Genomic DNA, 21,945 nt, shown 5'->3' on the forward strand with positions numbered 1-21,945 from the left:
GGGGAAGCAGTATAGCAAGTAAGAGTGTATGACCTGATCAGATTCACATTTACAAAAGATCACACTGGCTATAGTGAACTAAGTAGATGGGTCTTGAGGTCCTAAAGCTGTGAGCTTCTCTGGGTTGCTGACGAAATCCCTGCTATAAAAACCCTCAGAGATGATACAGATTAGTCATATAAAAATGTTGCTAAAGCTGTTCACCAATATACTGTATTATTTACAATTCATTTTACTCAAACCATGAAAACATTATTAAAAAAAAAAAAAAAGGTTGCACCATTAAAGGCCCTGTGGTGGGATCCCTGGGTGGTGCAGCGGTTTAGCGCCTGCCTTTGGCCCAGGGCGCGATCCTGGAGACCCGGGATCAAATCCCATGTCAGGCTCCCAGTGCATGGAGCCTGCTTCTCCCTCTGCCTGTGTCTCTGCCTCTCTCTCTCTCTGTGTGACTATCATAAGTAAATAAATAAAAAAAATTTAAAAAAATAAAAAAAATAATAAAGCCCTGTGGTGCAAACCATGTTTGACAGAGAAATAATCTGATAAGAAAAGACAAAACATAGCATCTTCAGGCATCTTCAGAAATGTTCTGTTCAGGAAAAAGATGACAGCAAAGTAGGAGGACCCTAGGCTTGTCTTGTCCCACAATCACAACTAGATAACTATCAAATCATCTTAAATACCCCAGAAATTGACCTAGCGATTGACAGAACAAACCCCACAGCTAAAGGGAGAGAAGAGGCCATATAGAAGAAGGTAGAAACTGATCCTGGGTGCAGAGGGGAGGAAGCTGTGGTTGAAGTGAGAGAGGAAGACACAGAGGAATACACAAGGAGAACTTTCCCCAAAGCCATTGTCTTTGAAAATAAGAGGAGCTAAATTTCAGGAGTTGTTGCAACCAGCAGGGCTTCAAGGCTGGAGTTTAAGGTCAGCAGCTTGGCTAGGATAGAGCCCAGAGGGCACTGTGCTGCTCCTGGAGAGAAGGCAGGCAAACAACCTGGGGACAGTGGGGACACAAAAATCGGAAGAATGCCTGGGGCACAAAGGGAAAGATTATTCACTCCTCTCAGAGCTAGTCCCTCACAGGCAACATTCATAGAAGCACATCTGTGGGAACAAAGAAGCTGGCTGGTGCCATTTCTCCACCACCACCTCTCAGCATAAACGTAGAGCCACCTGAAGGAAGCAGCACAACACCAGTACTGGAGACCTAACTTGCTTACGTCAAGCCCCATCCCCCTGACCTTGGCAGGACTGTCCTGCTCAGTCATGCTTGATTCAGTCCCAGTACAATGGGCTACTCCCCTACAAGACCAGCCCAAACCCCTGCCCACACCATGTCTCCCAACCAGAGAGATCTGCAGGGTCTCCTTTCTGGTGGAAATGGTGGCAGGTCTCCTTTCACAAGAAGACCATAGCCACCTACTTAAAACTTGTCACATTCAGGCCAGGGACCAAACGCTGCCCACAGAAGGCAAAGAAAGCCTCTGCAGAGGACTGGCCTGAAGGATAGAGCAGCCAAAACACAACAGCAGAGTGCATGCAGCACCTACCACAGAAACTCCCTGAAGTACCAGGCCCAGTGCACTACTTGACCTTTTCTTCATAAGGCCATTATTTCAGGAGCAGAGGCATAACTAGCTCTTCTAACACAGAGAAGAATGCAGAAACTCAGACAAAATGCCAAAGTGGAGGAATTTATCCCAAATGAAAGAACAAGATAAGGCCACACACAGAGATCTAAGTAAAGTAAGGTGTAAGTATCATGCCTGATGGAGAATTTAAAGCTAGAATCATAAGAAAACCCCTGGGATTGAGAAAAGGTTAGACATCAGTGAGACCCTTACCATAGAGATAAAAGAGTTAAACCAGAAACAGAGATGAGGAATGCAACAAACAAGATAGGAAACAGATTTGATGAAAAGAACATCAGGTTGGAAGAAACAGGAAAAAATCCATGGCCCAGAAGACAAAATAATGGAAAATAATGAACAGAGAAGGAAGAATTATGCAATATGAGACTAGACTCTGGGAACTCAGCAACTCCATCCAACCTAATAAGATTCATATTATAAGAGCCCCAGAAGAAGAAGAAAGAGAAAAGGGGACAGGAAATTTACTTGGAATTTTCTGAAAATAGCTGAAAACTTCCCTAATCTAGAGAAGGAAACAAACATCCAGATCTAAGAGGCATAGAGAACTCCCATAAAAAAAAAAAAAAAAAAAAAAAAAAAAAAAAAAAAAAAAAAACAGACCAACACCTTAAATTTACAAAATAGAGTGATAAAGAAAAAAATGGTAAAAGCTGCAAGACAAAAGTTCTTAACTTATAAGGGAAAACCCATAATGTTAACTGCAGATTTCTCAATAGAGATGTGGCAAACCAGAAGAGAGTGGCATGATATATTCAAAGTGATGAATGAGAAAGACCTGCAGCCAGGAGGACTCTATTCAGCAAGGCTACCATTCAGAATAGAAGGGAGAGAATCTCTCAAACACTAAAGGAATTAATGACCATTAAACCAGCTCTGCGGAAATATTATAGTGGACTCTTTAAATAAAGAAGAGACTAAAAGTGACAGGAAAGAATCAGAGAAAATCTCCAGAAACAATAAAAAAAGTAATAAAATGGCAATAAGTACATATCTTCCAATAATTACTTTGAATATAAATGGAGTAAATACTCCAATCCAAAGACATATTGTGTCAAAATGGGTAAAGATAAAGACCCATTTATATACTGCCTACAAGGGACATATTTTAGACCTAAAGTCACCTGCAGATTGAGGTAATAGAGAAAACTTTATCACACAACTGGATGTCAAAAGCCAGAGTAGCAACAATTGTATCAGATAAACTATACTTTAAAACAAAGACTGTAACAAGAGACAAATAAAAGTGCCATATAATCATAAAGGGGACAATAAACAAAAAGATAGAACAATTATAAATATTTATGCACCCAACATGGGAATAGCCAAATATATAAAACAGTAACAAACATAAAGGAACAGATTGATAATAACACAGTAATAGTAATGACCTTTAATATTCACCTTACATCAATGGACAGATCCTCTAAACAGAAAATAAATAAGGAAACAATGGCTCTGAATGACATACTGGCCCAGATGGATTTATAGATGTATTCAGAATATTCCATCCTAAAACAGACTATACATTCTTTTCAAGAACACACAGGACATTGTCCAAATAGATCACATACTAGGTCACAAATAAGGCCTCAACAAGTACAGACAGATCAAAGTCATACCATGCAAAATTTCTGACCACAATGCTATGAAATTAGAATTCAACTACACAAAGTTTAGACCACAAATACATTGAGGTTAAACAACATGCTACTAAACAATGAGTGGGTCAACCAGGAAGTCAAAGAAGAAATTAAAAATACATGAAAAACAAATAAAAATTAAAACACAACCATCCAAAACCTTTGGGATATAGCAAAATCAGTACTAACAGGAAAATAAATAGGAAAAATATATATATACAGTCCTACTTCAAGAAGCAAGAAAAATTTCAACTGAACAATCTAATTTTACACATAAAGGAACTAAAAAAATAACAACAAATGAAGCCTAAAGCTAGCAAAAGGAAGGTAATAATAAAGATGAGAGCAGAAATAAATGATATAGAAGCTAAAAATAATCACAATAGAACTGATCAATGAAACGAGGAGCTGGTTCTTTGAAAAAATTAATGAAACTGATAAACCTCTAGCCAAACTGATCAGAAAGAAAAGAGAAAGGATTCAGTTAAATAAAATCACAAATAAAAGGGGAGAAATAACAATGAACACCACAGAAATACAAATAATTACAAAAGAATTTTATGAAAAACTATATGCAACAAATTGGGCAACCTTGAAGAAATGAATAAATCCCTAGAAACCTCTAAACAACCAAAACTGAAATAGGAAGAAATAAAAAATTTGAACATATTAATAACCAGCAAAGAAATGGAGTCAATAATCGAAACTCCCAACAAACAAAAATCCATTACCGGGTGGCTTCACAGGTATATTCTACCAAACATTTAAAGAAGAATTAATAAGTATTCTTTTCAAACTAATCCAAAAAATAGAAAAGGAAAAAACACTTCTAAATTCATTCTATGAGGCCAACATTACCCTGATACCAAAACCAGATAAAGACATCGCATGCACACACAAAACAAAAACAAAAACTGCAGGTCAATATCTCTGATGAACATAGATTCAAAAACATTCAATAAAATATTAGCATACTAAACTCAATAATACATCAAAAAAATTCTCCATGCTCAAGTGAGATTTATTTGTGGGTTACAAAGGTTGTCCAATATTCACAAATCAATCAATATCATCCACTACATTAATAAAGGATAACCATATGGTCATTTAAGTAGATGCAGAAAAATCATTTGACAAAGTACAATATCTGTTCATGATAAAAAAAAAAAACCCTCACAAAGTAGGTATAGAGGGAACATACCTCAATATGATAAAGGCCATCTATGAAAAACCCACAACTAATATCATCCTAATTGGGGAACAACTGAGAGCTTTTCCTCTAAGTCAAGAACAAGACCAAGATGTGCACTCTCGTCACTGTTATTTAGTATAGTATTGGAAGTCCTAGCCACCATACAGACAACAGAAAAAAATCCCAACCAAATTGGCAAGAAGAAGTCAAACTTTCACTGTTTGCAGATGACGCGTTACTCTATGTAAAAAATCCGAAAGAAAAAAAAATCCGAAAGATTCCACCAAAAACATGCTAGAACTGATACATGAATTCAGTAAAGTTGCAGGGTACAAAATCAATACGCAGAAATCTGTTGAATTTCAATACACCGATAATGAAGCACCAGAAAGAGAAATGAAGAAAACAATCCCATTTGCAATTGCACCAAAAATAATAAAATGCCTAGGAATAAACTTAACCAAAGAAGTGAAAGATCAATCCCATTTAAAATTGCTCCAAAAACAAAAAGATATCTAGAGTTAACCTAACCAAAAAGTGAAAGTCCTGTACTCTGAACACTATAAAACACTGCTGAAGGAAATTGAAGGTGAAACAAAGAATGGAAAGTTATTCCATACTCATGGATTGGAAGAACAAATATTGAAATGTCTGTACTATCCAAGGCAATCTACACATTTAATGCAATCCCTATCAAAATACCAATAGCATTTTTTATAGAACTAGAACAAGCAATCTTAACATTTGTATGAAACCACAAAATCCCTGAATAGACAAAGCAATCTTGAAAAAAAAAGTTGGAAGCATCACAATTCTGGACTTCTAGTTATATTACAAAGCTGTAGTGATCAAAACAGTATCATACTAGCACAAAAGAAAATAGACACAGAGATCAATAGAACAGAATAAAAAATCCAGAAATAAACCCACAACTATATGGCCAATTAATCTTTGACAAAGCAGGAAGGAAATATTCCAAGGGAAAAGTCTCTTCAATAAGTGATGTTGGGAAAGCTGGACAGCAACATGCAAAAGAGTGAAACTGGACCACTTTCTATACACAAAGAAATTCAAAATTGATGAAAGACCTCAATGTGAGACTCAAAACCATCAAAATCCTTGAGAACAGAAGCAGTAACCTTTTGACATCAGCTGTAGCAACTTCTTTCTTGATATGTCTTCTCAGGCACAGGAAACAAAAGCAAAATAAACTATTGGGACTTTATCAAAATAAAATCCTCTGCACAGCAAAGGAAACAATCAGCAAAACTAAAAGGCAACTCTTGGAATGGGAGAAGATGTTTTCAAAACATATCCAATAAAGGTTTTTATATTATATGCAATATATATGTATATATATATATATATATATATATATATAAAGAACTGATAAAACTCAACACTCAAAAATTGAATTTTCCAATTAAAAAAAGGGTCAGGGGACCTGGGTAACTCAGTTAGTAGAGCATCTGACTCTCCATCTCAGCTCAGGTCTTCATCTCAGGGTTGTGCATTTAAGCCCGGCTTTAGGTTCCATGCTGGGCATGGAGCTTACTTTAAAAAATGGGCAGAAGCTAGGAATAGACATTTTTCTGATGAGGACATATAGATGGCCAATTGATACATGAAAAGATGCTCAACATCGCTGACCATCAAGGAAATACAAATCAAAGCTACAATGAGATGTTACCTCACACCAGTCAGAATGGCTATAATCAAGAATATAAAAACAAAACAAGACAAAACAAGAAACAATAGGTTTTGGTGAGGAAGTGAAGAAAGGAGAATGCTCTTGCACTTTTGGTGGGAATGCAAACTGGTGCAGCCACGCTGGAAAACAGAATGGAGTTTCCTCAAAAAGTTAAAAATAGAACTGCCCTATAATCTAGCAATTGCACCACTAGATATTTACCCAAAGAACACAAAAACAGTAATTCAAAGGGATACAGGCACCCCCAATGTCTTTAGCAGCATTATATGCAGTAGCCAAATAATAGAAACAGCCCAAGTGTCCATCGGATGATGAATGGATAAAGAAGTAGTAGCATATATATATATATATATACACACACTGGAATATTCCTTAGCCATAAAAAAAAAAGAATGAAATCTTGCCATTTGCAATGACATGGGTGGAGCTAGAGAGTATTGTGCTAAGTTAAATAAGTCAGACAAATACCATATGATTTCATTCATATGTGGAATTTATGAAGTAAAAAAAAATGAACAAAGGAAAAGACAAGGAGGCAAACAAGAAGGAGACTCTTCAGAGAGCAAACTGATGGAGGGGAGAGTGGTGGGGGATGGGTTAAATAGGGATTAAGGAAGAGACTTGGGATGAGTACTGAGTTTTGTATGGAACTGTTGAGTCGCTACATTGTACACCTGAAGCGAATATTACACCGTATGTTAACTAACTGGGATTTAAATAAAATCTTTTTTAAAAAAAGGAACTCTCTCCTCCTCAACAGCAGAATGTATCAGACTAGGATGGCAGTGGTAGAAAAGTTTTGAGAGAGACACTGTTCTAGGCAGTAAAGGTACAGTGAGTGGCAAAGGACCAACCAAGTGCCTCCCCTCAGGGTACTCAGTCTGGTGATATAGACACGTGACCAAGTCACTACATGACATGTTTTCAGACAAGGGAGCATGGAACACAGATCAAAGAAGCTACAGGACTGAGCATCCATCCTGATGGTATGGGCCATCAGCAAGGTTTCATGGAGGGTAAGATGCTGAATCTGATACTGAAAAGGAAGAATTTTTGAGGTGATTGTGAGGAGGAAAAGCAAAAGGAGGCAAAGAAAGGATAGAATGAGTGAAGGCATTATGTAATGCTGAGGAAATTACTATGGAACAATGTTTTCCAAAAGTTGGTTTGTGGTTGTGTTTTCATGGCTACCTAACAAAATGTAAAAAAAAAAAAAAAAGAAAGAGAGAGAGAGAGAGAGTGATAAGGAACACATATATTTTCAAAGAGAAGCAGATGCCCCGGGGGGGGGGGGGGGGGGGACACAACAGTAAAGAAAGGGTGCCTGTGTGAAGCTTACCTTCTCTTCAAGAGACAACCAATAGCCACATGAGTGCAAAAGTGCTTTTAAATAGAGATCAGTGCTTTGGAGAAAAGTAAAGTTGTATGAAAGAAAGTGACTGGAGGTGATATTTTAGGGACTGTGGGAGGCATTTCTGCTGAGGCGACACTTACATGAAGACAGGAATGAAGTGAGAAAGTGAGTCATGTCACTAGCTGGACAACTCTCTGTTCCTGGTAGAGGGGTAGCAGGAACGAAAGCACAGGGGCAGGAGTGTCTTGGCATGTTTCAAGAGTGAGAAGAGCAGAGCTGGGGTGAAGAGAGTGGAAAGCGAGGAGACAGGATGTGAGCATGACCAGACAGCCGGGGACCAGGTTAGATGGGTCACGTTTCTGCCTCACGTTTTCTCAAAACAGGGAATTTGGATTGTATTCTATGTTGAAAGAGAACAAATGTATCTCTTTGTTGCCATGAATGTATTCTTTGGAGCATCAGAGATAAGAAAGGTTCTTTTAAAAAAATTGTTTCACAGTAAAATAAATTATGAACCAGCATGCTAGGTCCCCCTGTGGCCCAATTCATTATGTGTCTTAGCATGATTCTTCTTGAAAGAAAACCTGGGACAAGGATGTAGGTGTCAATGCTTTTTTTTTTTTTTTTTTTTTTTTTCATAAATGAGCTCAAGGAATAGGAGTGAGGGATTGGGAAAAGGAGGGAAAAAAGGAATGTTCAACTGAGGGTGCTTTACTGAGTTGAGAAATGAGAACTATGTAAATCTCCACTTGGGGCCTGATCCACCGAGAATGTTCTCTTTAGCGCTGGGCATTATTCTTTTGTTAATTTGATTTAAAAGAACATCTTTCTCATAATTACTTCACATTTTGAGGTGAGAGCCCATGAGCACTCCCGAGGTTTTGTCCCACATGTGGTAATGTGCTGACTCACTGATAACGAGGTTGGAGACCTCACATGGGTGTTCTGGGCAGCTGCTAATAATTGTTGCTTTAGTCCTATCTCTCTTGACAAGGACATCTATTTCCCTGTTACTTAAGGGGCTTAGAATAGCTCTGAGAATGTTTTTATTCATTTGGTATGTGTTTGAATTACTTGTGCATTATTTTTTAAGGACTTGAATGAAGGACTTTTAATCTAATTAAGCTTTACCTTCTTAGAATTGGAGTATCAGTTGAGTACTGGTGGTATTTTTAACACTCTATTGGATACTGTATGAACTTTTGTCCCTCTTAGCTTCATCATTAGACATGAACATCTCATCAAATGCCATAAATGTTTCTAGACAAGTCATAGATAAGCACAGGCCATAATGGTTCTTTCGAATTTTAGTCCTGAGGAGAAAGCTCAGTGACAATATTACATGCTGCAATCCTACATACTATGACTAGGTGCACATGGAATTAAAAGACGCGGATCTCAATATCTAATGGAGGAAACCAACATACCTAAATACCAGAACAAAGCAAAACAAATGTTTTTAAATCCTCACAACAAATGAGTGCTATATGATGCAATAGGAATGCAATTAGTTTTATTTAATGAGTTACCATTTTTATGAGGAACAGTGGCAAACATTATGACATGATCTAATAATTTAAGATCTGAGAGCTTTTTGCATTCTCCATTCCCTATTAGACAGTGAGGGTTTTTTTTTCACAGAAAGTTTATGGGAGTTTAATTATTCTCCAGAGCCTAATATCTGCCAAACAGCTCACTACTCCTTTAAATTTGGTTAAATTCCCTGTGGAGTAGTAATATGCCACTTTTGACCTCCATTTTAATGGAAGGAAGGATTTCATTTATGCCCTTTCTTAACTACCACTCTAATTAATATGTACAAGTCAAAAGAGCTGATTTACACTACCTGGATTTCATAAAGAAGAGAACCAGGAAAGCATGCAATAAAAGCTTTATCTAAATACACAGTAAGATGCTCAACAATGCATACTGAAAGTGAATTTCTCATAGGGGAGCATCCAGCCAAAATTCCAGTGCCAAGCAATTCCACTGGCAAAGTATAAAGTTGTGTTTTCTATCATCAGGGGGCTCTGCTGTAAAGAGAGCTCAACAAAATTAGTGGTGTTTGAATGAAGGCCAGGTGAAAAGAAAGGCAACTTCTGTTTTATGGGGACTGTCTTAAAACATTCCAATAGCTTTTAAAGGCATTTCAATAACTCTGGTTTTATTTTAGTCTTCTCTCTGCCTCACAAACAAGCAATGGGAAAAAGATTGGTCACTCTTATTTCTTTTATATCATCTTCCTAAGAATGTTATCTAAAGCGGGTTCCTTTTTATCTCCACCCCTGAGAGTCAATTTGGGATGACAACAAAGAAACTTAAAAATTCTTTAAAAATTCCAAACTTCACCATCATCTTGTGTTTTAGAATTACAGCAAAACCTACCCAAGAAAACCCTGAATATAAAAGAGATTAAGAAATATGAGCTATGGGGACACCTGGGTGGCTCAGTGGTTGAGCGTCTGCCTTTGGCTCAGGGCATGATCTTGTTCTGGTGATCGAGTCCCACATCGGGCTCCCTGTGAGGAGCCTGCTTCTCTATGTCCCTGCCTCTTTCTCTCTGTGTGTCTCATGAATAAATAAAAATAAAGTCTTTAAAAAAAAATAAGAAAGAGGGCAGCCCGGGTGGTTCAGCAATTTAGCGCCCGCCTTCAGCCCAGGTTGTGATCCTGGAGACCTGGGATCGAGTCCCATGTTGGGATCCCTGCATGGAGCCTGCTTCTCTCTCTCTCTCGAATAAATAAATAAAATCTTAAAAAAAATAAGAAAGAAATATGAGCTATGATTACTCTGTGAAGGTAGCATGTACAGATTTTAAGGAAATCCCTGCAGTATTTAGTTAAGAAGTTAATGTATACAATCTTCCTTCATCTGTCTTTTCAGACCTAATGTTGGTAACAATTCCAAATTCTTACTCTTTCAATTCTGCCATCCTCACCTGAAAACCTATGAAGGAGTTTTACAACAGTTTTCTCTCTCTGGAGTGATAATCTCCCATGGAATTTTTGCAAAAATTCACATGAAAAACTCATTTGACTAATCCATAAAGGTGTTATGCTAGTTGCTAGGGGTTATTCATATATGATGAAAGCATGATTTCTCCTCTTGGAGACTGTGCAAGGGAGAAGAAAGATAAGCAATTAGGTAAAAAGAAAAAGAAAAACAAAACAAAAACCAGGATATGCTCAATACTGTAACAGATACACGTAATAATTGGGAGGGAATTGTCAGTAAGGACGTTGTATCTGAGAAGCTTTACGAAGGCAATGGCATTTGAGTGGGTCTGAAAAGGTTTGAATTGAGAAGCGTCAGTTCAAACAACTGAATACATGAGCAGAGGCAAAAAGAGTGGAAAGTGTTGCCTACTTCAAAACTATGGTGAAGAATCTTGATTGTCTTAAGTGCAGAATTTTGAGGGGAAAGACCTCTTGAGGGGAAGAGGTGGGCAAGAAAGCTGGAGAAACTGGCTGGGGTCGCAACTCAGGTGGATTGGAATGGGGCTGTGATGGTGGTACATGCAGATTTTCCCTCAGAGGAATGGCATGAATGAAGCTATGTTATAGGAAGGTTCATTTGAAACTTGGAGTAGGGTAGATTGAGGAGAAAAGGCTATGACAAGGAGGATAATTAGGAAGTAAATATAGTAGTTCCAGGTAACAGTAGTGAACACGTTAGGCTGGGGACAGTGGCAGTGTGAATAATACAATATACACCTGTTGAAGTTAGTGTGGCTTTGTACTCCTAACACCCTGATTCTAGAAAGGGATTTGTGAGCCGAGAAATTATATTTTTTTATACTAGAAGATAAGGATTTTAAAATATTTAACTTTTTTGATGTCTTCCGCACCCTCCTTTTAGATAATTAAAAAATTCTCATTGTCTAATGGCTATTTATATCAGAAATACAGCCTCAAGGTGTCTAAGTATTCAAAACAAAGTATCACAGCTCATGTTAAAAATGTAGGCCTTTTACTATTTATATGGATTCGTCTACTTCTGCACAGGAAGCATAAAGTATTCTTATGATCACATCCTGCCTGCAAAAGAAGTCTTTTTTTAAGATGTATTTTGCACAGGGCCACTCAATGAAAAATCATAAGCTATTGGGAATCTGAATGAAGAAATTCAAGTGACATTGATTGATTTGCTACAGGTTACTTTGAAGAAAATACTTCACCCAACTCAATTGTTCTGCTAATATTAATTTAAATGCTGATACTTACAATGTTCACAATTTAAGCATAAATGAAATGTCCCAAGGTTTATGTAACCCAATTTAAGGATTATAAAAGATGGCTGATGCCATACGTTTTTCATTTAAATATTTGTGGATAATCACAAAGTTAAATCTATTCCTGCTGTTCAATGTGATAGAATCATCATTCCTCAAAAGTTTCTATTAAAAAAAAAAAACTGCAAGTGTACTGTTAAGCTTTGGCTCAAGGGCACACTAACCCTCACACATCAATACAATTTAATCATCAACGTAACTAATGGAAAATTAAACTTGATGTTCAATATGTTGTAATCCCTGCCTCATACATCCCATGACTATAGATTTTCTAAAATGAGTTAATTTTACATAATGAAATGTCATACCAGACATAAAAACTCTTCTGTATTCTTTTGTAATTTTATTTTGGGGTAGGAGTTATCTCATTTTTCCTTTATCTAATTGGTAAATTATTTTTTTTACAATGTTTGAAAATAATTCTTGAATGAATAATTTGTTTTCATAGACCTACATAACAATGAAAATTAACAGTTAGAAATTTGAGAAATGGAATCAACTTGGACTTTACAGTTTGTGTAATCTAACCGTCATACCAACTCTACTAGGTTTGAAATAGTGTCCTCCCCAAAATTCGTATCTACTTAGATAGAACCTGTAAATGAGACATTACTTGGAAATTGGATCTTTGCAGATATAATCAAGTTAGGATGAGTTAGAATGAGCCCTAAATCCAATATGACTGAAGTCTTTGTAAGAAAAGGAAATTTGAATATGGAGACACATAAGGATAATGTCATGTAATGATGAGGCAGAGATTGGAACAATGGGTCCATACATCAGGAAATGCCAAGAATATAAGCAACTACTGGAAAATAAAGAGAGGCCAGGAAGTATGCTCTGCAAACTTCAGAGAAGTTATGGTTCTGCCAATACCTTAATTTGGTACTTCTGGGCTGCAGAACCATGAGAGAATAAATTTCTATTGCTTTAAGCCACCAAGTTTGTTGTAATTGTTATGACAGCTCTAGGAAACCAAAGCATCTAGGCAGAAGCAAATTATTTTTTCTGTACGATATTTCACCTTTCTTCCCTCCCCAGAAATAGTCAGCTTTTAATTTGGTCTGTATATTTCTGTTTCACATATGTATGCATGTGTATTGCACACAAACACTTCTCTACAAAAATACAGTACTATTTTATGATTTAAAATTTTATACTTTTAAAGACTATATCATAGTATACATACTATTATTCAATTTCCTTCTTTTCACTCAACTTCTGCTTTTGTGTCATTTTCTTTTTGGTAAATATAGATCAAGGGTTTTTTTTTTTCATTTTTAAAAATTTCAGTATAATTAACATACAGTGTTATACTTTTTGCCTAAGTTTATTAATAAAGTATCTGTGGGGAACATGAGTATTTTTGACTGCCTACTGGGGGAGAGATCTTTATTTAATTTTTTAAATCTGATCTTCATAGTAACCTGCAAGGCAGATACTAGACCCTACATTTTAAAAACTTAGGAAATGGAGGCTCAAAAAAGTTAAGAATATTTAGTGTCATCACTTACATGTTTTAATTTCAAAGTCTTCCATCCTTTCTCTTGCTTAAGGCTGCCTTGTGAAGTGGTACAGTGTTAACAGAAGTTCTGGCCGTGTCTGGGTGCTTGTCTATAGGAGTTGTTCTATGAAGGATTCATGTGTTAGGTGAAATGTTAAGTAAGATAACTTCTAGGACTTTTCCAATTCTGAGATTCTAAAAAAGATCCACTCGGTTAGACAGAATTCTAGAATATTAATGGTTTTAGATCCCCTATTAAAGCCTAGGACTCTCCACCGAAGCATCAAGGCTGCATCACCATATAGTGCACGGAATGGGGAGGCAGCACTTACTGAGAATTGTTCAACTCATTTAATCCCTGACCACAATGCTGTGTTCTGTAAAGGCACAACAAAAGTGTTCTTGGTTCCTGTTGAGGTGATGACTTTTAAAAATCTTCAGTCTCTAAGTGGAAATTTTCATATATCTAAATTCTTCTTTATTATGTTTGTAACTGATATCAAAATTCTTATATCTGTATAATGTTAACAGTACAACTGGACCATGGGGTCAGAAGGCTCGGATTCTAAATCTGGATTTGCCATAAATTAGCAAATGATGCAATCTCTTTACATAGCCATATCTATAAAATGAGGGAGAGAGAGATCATTGTTTATTCAACAAATATTCAGTGAGCTTTACTAAATATTGAGGTATTACTATATACCTGGTACTGGAACTGGTCCCTCAAATGGTAGAAAGCATAGAATGGAAAAGATAAACATGTCAGTATGTGCCACATGCTACCTATATCTGTGTTACATTTTTATAGGTATCATTTCTTCTGACATTCTATAATGTTTTGTGTATATAAGAAAAATATTTTCTAAACCACTTTTTAGTATTGTATTATTTAACCAGAATCCTTTCAAAAAGATATTTGTCTTCATTTATTTATTTTTATTTCCATAGATATTTAGATCAGAAAGCTAGAACAGACCATCACTCACTGATAAACACTAAAAGTATTTTTTTAAAGATTTTATTAATTTAATCATGAGAGACACACAGAGAGAGGCAGAGACACAGAGAGAGAGGCAGAGACACAGGAGGAGGGAGAAGCAGGCTCCATGCAGGAAGCCCGACACGGGACTCCATCCCAGGTCTCCAGGATCAAGTCCTGGGCCAAAGGCAGACGCTAAACTGCTGAGCCACCCGGGCTGCCCCACTAAGAAAAGTATTAAACACGGCAGCCAACTTTTTTTTTTTCAGAGTCAACATTTCAATGCGAGCATTTGAGGAAAAATTTATCCAGTATATATATGTAGATACTATATTCCAAGTTGAAGTAGTAGCAAATGACACAATTCCCAGATCAAAATAAAAGCAAAAAAAGAACATTAAGTTACGTATTTATACTCAGACTAGTTTACAAAACAAAAGAACTTGTAAGAATTTGGATTGACACTTCAGAGTGAATAATAGTTAGAGATCATCTTTCCTCATAGTTCCAAGATTCCTAGTATACGAAGAGATTGAATTCTGGGTGCCTTCATGGAACTACAGAATAATATCAGAACAAGAAGGAACCCTAAGAAAAGATCATCTAGTTTAATTTCTCAGATAAAATCCCTGAAGTCCAGAGTTGACTAGAGGCTTGCTCAATGTTTACTTCATAACGAAGCCAAGAATGGCTGGGATGAACACTGGGTATGACTGTCTGTATTCAGGTTGAATATAATAATTGGTTTCCTGTACCTCAGTCTTTTAAGAGAATTTTTTTAAATGACTTTTTACATCTATGTGTATTTATCTATTGAGCATTTTACACATTTTGGTATAAAATTCAAAGAACTCTTTCATAATTTTCCCAGCAAAACAATATCATTATTTTTATTCTTCAGTCATCCAATTAGACTGACTTGATTATATAGTTGATGCACTCTTGCATATCTTTGTCTGTAATTATGTACGTAGAATATGACATCTACATTTTTTAGTATTTTTTAATTCATGTTAATAATGGTATGGATCATGTGATGTTATCAATTAAGCATGAGCTATCTTATGTTAGAGGTTAATTGTTCTCATTTTTTCTTAATAGCAGTTAGTTACTCTATCTACATTGAATACCCCAAGATGCCCAGTAGATGATGGTAAATGATGTTATTAACATTTATGAAGCTACTTAAAAGCTCATTTCTCAAAAAATAATGGCAGTTTATTCACAGTCAAATAATATACACCAGACCAATTATAAAAGTACTAACCAACCAAAAAGTACTTTGAAAGATAGTAATTGCCAGCAATGCTGTCTCTATGTATTAGGCAATTGTTAAATAGCAAATGCTTTCCCATTCTAACTATTATATAAGAGCTTATCAAAATATCAAGGAAGAGTTAAGATACAGTTTGAGGAAGCATAACCAACCATATCACTTTTATTTTGGAAAGAAATGCACATCTATTGGTTTCAGAAGGAAAGTCACTGACAGTAAAATTGGGCAAAATTGTTCTTGACTTGATGGGGATACACAGAAGAGATTTATTTTCAACTCTTACAGGGTAACCTCCTAAAATCTATGTCTGAATCTTTAATGGTTTATGGAGTTTTTATGCTTATTCAAAGTGATAATAGGTTTAAAAATGTTTGAGAAGCCTGTTTCTTGGTTAATACTTCTGGAGCATGCATTAAAAAGAAAAAAATCCTGAGATGCAAAGTGAGTGCCCAAATGATCAATGAACAGTTTTATAAGAATAGGACAAGCAATCTACATTTTATATTCTGGGTTTTGACACTTAGCCAGGTCGTCTGCACGTTAGAGTTACATTAGTTCAAGAGCTGTTCTGTTTTCATTTATTTTTGTCTTCCTCCATCTCTCTCTCCTCTTTTTCTTTATTTTTGCACAGACATAATGATTATCATAGCTGCTTACTGTATTCCTCCTTACCCCATACTCCTTTTTGCTAGTTTACTGATTTAAATACGACGAAATTTCATGAAAACTATTAACATTGTTTTGCTGACTTTTAGTGGGAAAAATATCAGAAATTATACAATAAAGTCTATCTTTTTAAGACAGTTTGCCCTTCATAATAGACCCAAAGGATGCAGATGGCTTAATAGCCAACCATACATTTTTTAATCTAAGGCAACCTATGAATAAATCCAGGTTGAGATCAGTTGAACTTACTTTTATAAAACAATAACTACATTTCACATATAGATAAAAATCTGGTTATGAAAAATATTCAGTGACAGATATTACTTGGTACTTGGATATGCTCAAAAGATCATATTGAATAAAGGTTTATCTATGTCAGATGGCATACTGCCAAAAAAAAAACTATTTTGTATTTGTCTTTCTTTGGAATTCCACAAATCAACTGACTGAAAGATTATAACTGTTGTTAGTTACTTTATGACTGAACAGTTTACCTAAATTCACATTTTAAGGACAAATCTGAATCCAGTCAAATCATTACTGACTCAAAAAACTGTGGACAAACTTCCCCAAGCTTAATATGGTAGTACATGAAGACTATGAATACTTTAAAAAGGTCTCCAAAATAATTGTTAAATGATGAGAATATACTTTTTTTTATGAGAATATACTTAGATTGCCCAAGCCAAGTGGGAAATCATTCTTAAACTATTCTTTAAATATATGTATATAAAATGGGATAATATATTTTAAAATTATAGTGGATTGTAGATTTTACAGAAGTAAAAAGATATCAATAATAAAAGATCTCTTGCATGTTAAATTTTCCTAATTCAAAGGGAGGATATAAAGTTGACTCTAATAATCTTGCTGATATATGGATTGGAGTATAAAATTCATGGACTACTGAAAGATGTCAGGATTTTATTATAATTCATATTTTAGCCCTGTCATTCTGAGTCTCAGGCAAATCCTTAAACTTTGTGTTGCTTCACTTTCCTCTCATGCAAAAAATGGTTTAGTAGTATTTCCCAACCCACCTATTGCAAGATTATTTAAGGACTTATTGTGATACCTGGCACAAAGTAGGTCCTTAAATGTCTGTGAAACATTGGTGAACATGTTTTTAAGGTTAAAAGAGTAAGGCAGAATGCAAATAATGTGCCTGTCTAAATGTTTACCTATTTCATTTTGTTATTTGGATTTCATCAGATTTTCCACTGATGTCCTTTTTCTGTTCCAGGATTCAATCATTCCATTTAGTTATCATGTCTCCTTAAGTCTCTAGCATTTTCTTAGTCTTTCCTTATCCCTGAGAGCTTGAAACTTTTTGAAGAGTACTGAAACTTGTGAAGAGTACAGTCCTTTTGTAGCATGTCTTTTAGTACAGATCTGATATTTTTCTCATGATTAGATTGAGGCTATGCATTTTTAGCAAAAAACTTCAAGTGATGTACTTCCCTTTGAGGGTGCATAATGTCAATGTATAAAGTGGTTTCAGAATTTCTAATCCATAGACTTATGAGAAACAAGTTTACTAACCAAGGTACAGTACCTGAGTGTTTTTTTAAGTGCTGAGATAGACATATATGCTACTTCAGATCCCCGGAGGCACTTTTGAGTGCATTTTCTCTTAATTTCATGCCTGAAGCAAGAGCTAGAGTTCCCTGAGAGCCACTCCATGCCTGCATGCCCACACAGCTACAGGGAATCTCTGGTTTCTTCCCATTTTCACTTGGGACCATAGGCTCAAGTGTAGAGTTCAATGATTTGTAGCTAAGGTTATTCTGTGTATGCTCTTAAAATGGGTAGTTAATCTCTTGATTTTTATAATCTAGTATATACACTTATGTACAAGTTTATTTCACACACTCAAACATATGAAAGCAGGGGTCAAGAACTGAAGGGCCTGAGATTTTTTCCCCCTATTTGAAAACGAATATGATAACTTGTTTGAGTTTCATTGATTAGCATAGGACATATGACTCCTGGGTCAGAAGCCAAAATGTTATAACTCATAGCACAGCAGGTATCATGAGCTTTATTTGCATATTGGTTGCCTCATCCCCAAGTCATACAGAAGTGGCATGGAGACAGATCCAATGGGATGCTGTGCACACAATAGCTTTGTGTCACAGTTAAGAGACCTCAAACTTTTATAAGGAAACCGCAAGCCAATGTGCTTACTTCTTGCCCTAGAGGAAGATATTGTCTGTTTTGCAAAGCTATTAACTACGTAAACACTCTTGAATAGAAAGTACAGAAAAAAAAAACAGTGCCCATGCTCACAAGATGTACAGAAATGGGAGTCCCATTGAGAATTTTATCATGAGAAGAGAATGCAGACATCACCACACTTTATTCCTAGATACTTTAATGTGTATTCCCTAAGATTGAGGACATTCTCTTCCAAGGCCTCATTACCATTATATCTCCTAAGAAAATTAGCATTGGCAATTAACTTTCTCTCCATTATTTGTTCACTTTCTTCTCATGCTAGAATATTAGTATCTTTGGTACATACAAGCATACGTGATGGTGACTACTAATTCACTAGTGTTCTATTTAGAGTTGTCCAGTAAAAGCAGTTATGTGTAAATATATATTAAGATCTTTGTTGTGTCCTATGGGACCCTGAGAAAGATTTGAACTGGTAAAACTTTTTGCTAGAAAAGAAAATGTGATATTAAACATTGCTGCAAATATAACTGTGGCAAATACAATAATAGCAGCATCAATAATAATAGCTGGCATTTATAAAGCTCTTATTATGTACTAGGCAGTATGCCAAGGTTTTACACCACTTATTTAGTTCATTCTTACAGCTATACCATCAAGTTTTTGTAGATAAAAAATTAAAGGAACTTTCTCAAGGTCAGTGAGTAAACAGTAGAACCAGCGCCTGAGCCCAGGTTTGCAGAACTATGCTCTCAACTGTTATTCAGTATTTTACTGTTCACCCCCTGCTGGTGTGAACTTGCCAGTGTGAGCTGTGCCTGTGTCCCATTAGCACAAATCATTTCCACAAAGCTATCTACTCTTTGAAGGTGGTCCTATACAGGCTTGGTGATTTCCCACACCCTTTAGAAGCATCACCATATTCAAGATTTGAACAAGAGAGACCATGTGGTGTCAGAGGAAATGGTTTCAAAGCCATCATTAGATACCTCAGTCATAGAGTCAGACATAACAAAATTTAGATCCCAACTTGTGTAGGAATTTGGCAGGACAGCAAATCTCTGTGTGATTACCCTTCTATAAAATGTGGATGTTGGTGGTACTTGTGGCCTAGAACAAAGTCAGTGATCAAAATACTCATGTCATTGATGATTCTTCACTTAACACCTACCTCTGGGAAGGGTCCTATTCCCACTTCCATGGGTGGAGAGAGTGAGAACGGCAAGAGCAACCTAAGCCTGAGGCAGAGAACTTGCTCTGGTCTCAGGACAAATGTATACACATAAGGCCGCAGAAGAGAGTATGTCACATTTAGCCAGTTCTTGGCTCCCTTCAGGCAGCACTGATGACAAGCAAAAACCATGAATGTGCAACAGCATTATTTATTGGCTGAACTGCCTTGACCTGACTCAGTGAATAAATCAACTGGTATCCTCTACTCAGAAACACTCATGAGAACACTGACTTAAACATATCTCTTTTGCAACTTTATCCTTTTTCTGTGTTAAATACGCTTTAATAAACTCCCTCTGATCTTGTAGAGTGGATGCAGCCAAGTTGACTTTGCTTCTAATTACTGTTCACTTCATTTGCCTGATACCACCTTTTTTTTTTCTTTAGGACTTATTTATTTATTTATTCATGAAAGACAGAAAGAGGCAGACACATAGGCAGAGGGAGAACCAGGCTCCCCGGGGGAAGCTTGATGTAAGGCTCGATCCCAGGACCCCAGGATCATGCCCTAAGCTGAAGGCAAACACTCAAACACTGAGCCAACCACGCATCCCTGATACATACCCTCTAATCCCATAGCCATGAGATTTTGGGGGAACGGTGGGGGCTCTCACTACCAGTGCACCTGAGCTTGGGGAATGGGCAGTGTAATTCCAGTTTAAGCCCCCAGTCAGACTCTAGCCATGTTCTGGGCTTTCCTTACTTTTATAATCAGTTTTGCGTACTTGTAACTTTCCAACATTAAGTTAAAAGTTTCCACATGATCTGGCTAATACTAGGCTTTTCCCCATCCTCTTAATATGTAGGGATAGTTGCTTCAGGAGACTATTTCATTGGATATGGTATCAACCTCTTATTGCAGTAAGGGATTCTGGGAAGTGCCTCCTCAGCGAATAATCCCTAATAAAGTTTATTGTTGTCCATGATCAGTAGTAAAACACCCCAAATTTGGTATGACTGATGCCTCCTCTCAATCATGATGTCCTTTCAACAGTCCCAAAAATCAGATGAGGGAATCTTTCCCAAAGCCTCACATTCTAGAACTTGGTGAATTTGACATGTTGGATTATTCCACAATTTTCTTCCATGAGATTCTGGAACACTTTACACAAATGAAGTACACCACACCCACCAACACCAATTTCCCACAGCAACTTCCGTTATGTAAATGCGTGCCATACATTTGATTACATGGATTCAGCTATGGACTCTTAAGAGGAAAGTGGATACCAATGACATAAATTCGGAAGTGAAAGAGGGACCATTTAATCCAATAGTTTTAAACATTTTTAGCCATACATGGCTTTGTTCAAACAAAGTGTTCAATAGAAAAAAAGATGAAAGAAAAAGCACTCTGACTGACCTAGGGTTAACTGTGACTTTGCTGACGGTGCAGACTAGAACTCCTGCACGATCAGCACCATCTCCCTGCAATTCTAGTGCCTCTCCTCACATCAAGCAAGCCCTAAATAATTCTTAGAGTTCCATGGAGCACATATGGGAAATTATTTATCTAACCAATCCTCTCAGTTCAATGATAACTCCCCAAATGTTTGTGGAGCGCTTCCTCCATCGCTGATACTCTACAAAGTGCTTAAGATACAATTGACCTCACTTCTGCCTTCCAAGGGCTTACATTTTAGAGAGGATCCATTTCATAATTTAGTGGGTTTGGTATTCTGATTGAACTTTGCTTGGGGCACATGGAACTGCAGAAGTACAGTCTGGGAGCTGTAACAGTGGGCTGCTTGCAGACGTTGATCAGATGTTTGGCTCGCTAGAATGAAACTACACTAGAAACGTAAACAGGATCCAGAATTGAATTGGCTGGTATAGAGTTAAGAACCTCAGCTTTGGAGTCAGGCTGACTGGGTGGATCAATTTGGTGTAGAGAAATTAAACCTCAGTGCTCACCTATAAGATAGTGGATCACACTCAATGGAAGGTGTTACAAATATTAAAGTAGATAAAGTGTGCACAGTCCTGGATCTCATGCCCAGAGCATGGTAGCCATGTGAAGACTCCTCCTTCTGCCTCAAGCCCATGATTTCAGGTGAAAGAAAGACTAGTTATTAGGCACAGCGCCACATAAGAGACTGCTCTCTAGAAAGTATCTTCAGGGTGCTACCGTTTTAAAATTTGCCACTTCGTGCACTTTGGGTCGAAGAATAAATGCCTCAAAAAGTACAGGCTTCTGGAATTGCTATTGACACTGCAGAAAAGCTTTTTAGCATTTAGAATCTTTTACGTACCCTCTACACTT

This window comes from Vulpes lagopus, chromosome 13, assembly GCF_018345385.1.
Source record: "Vulpes lagopus strain Blue_001 chromosome 13, ASM1834538v1, whole genome shotgun sequence".
Taxonomy (NCBI): Eukaryota; Metazoa; Chordata; class Mammalia; order Carnivora; family Canidae; genus Vulpes; species Vulpes lagopus.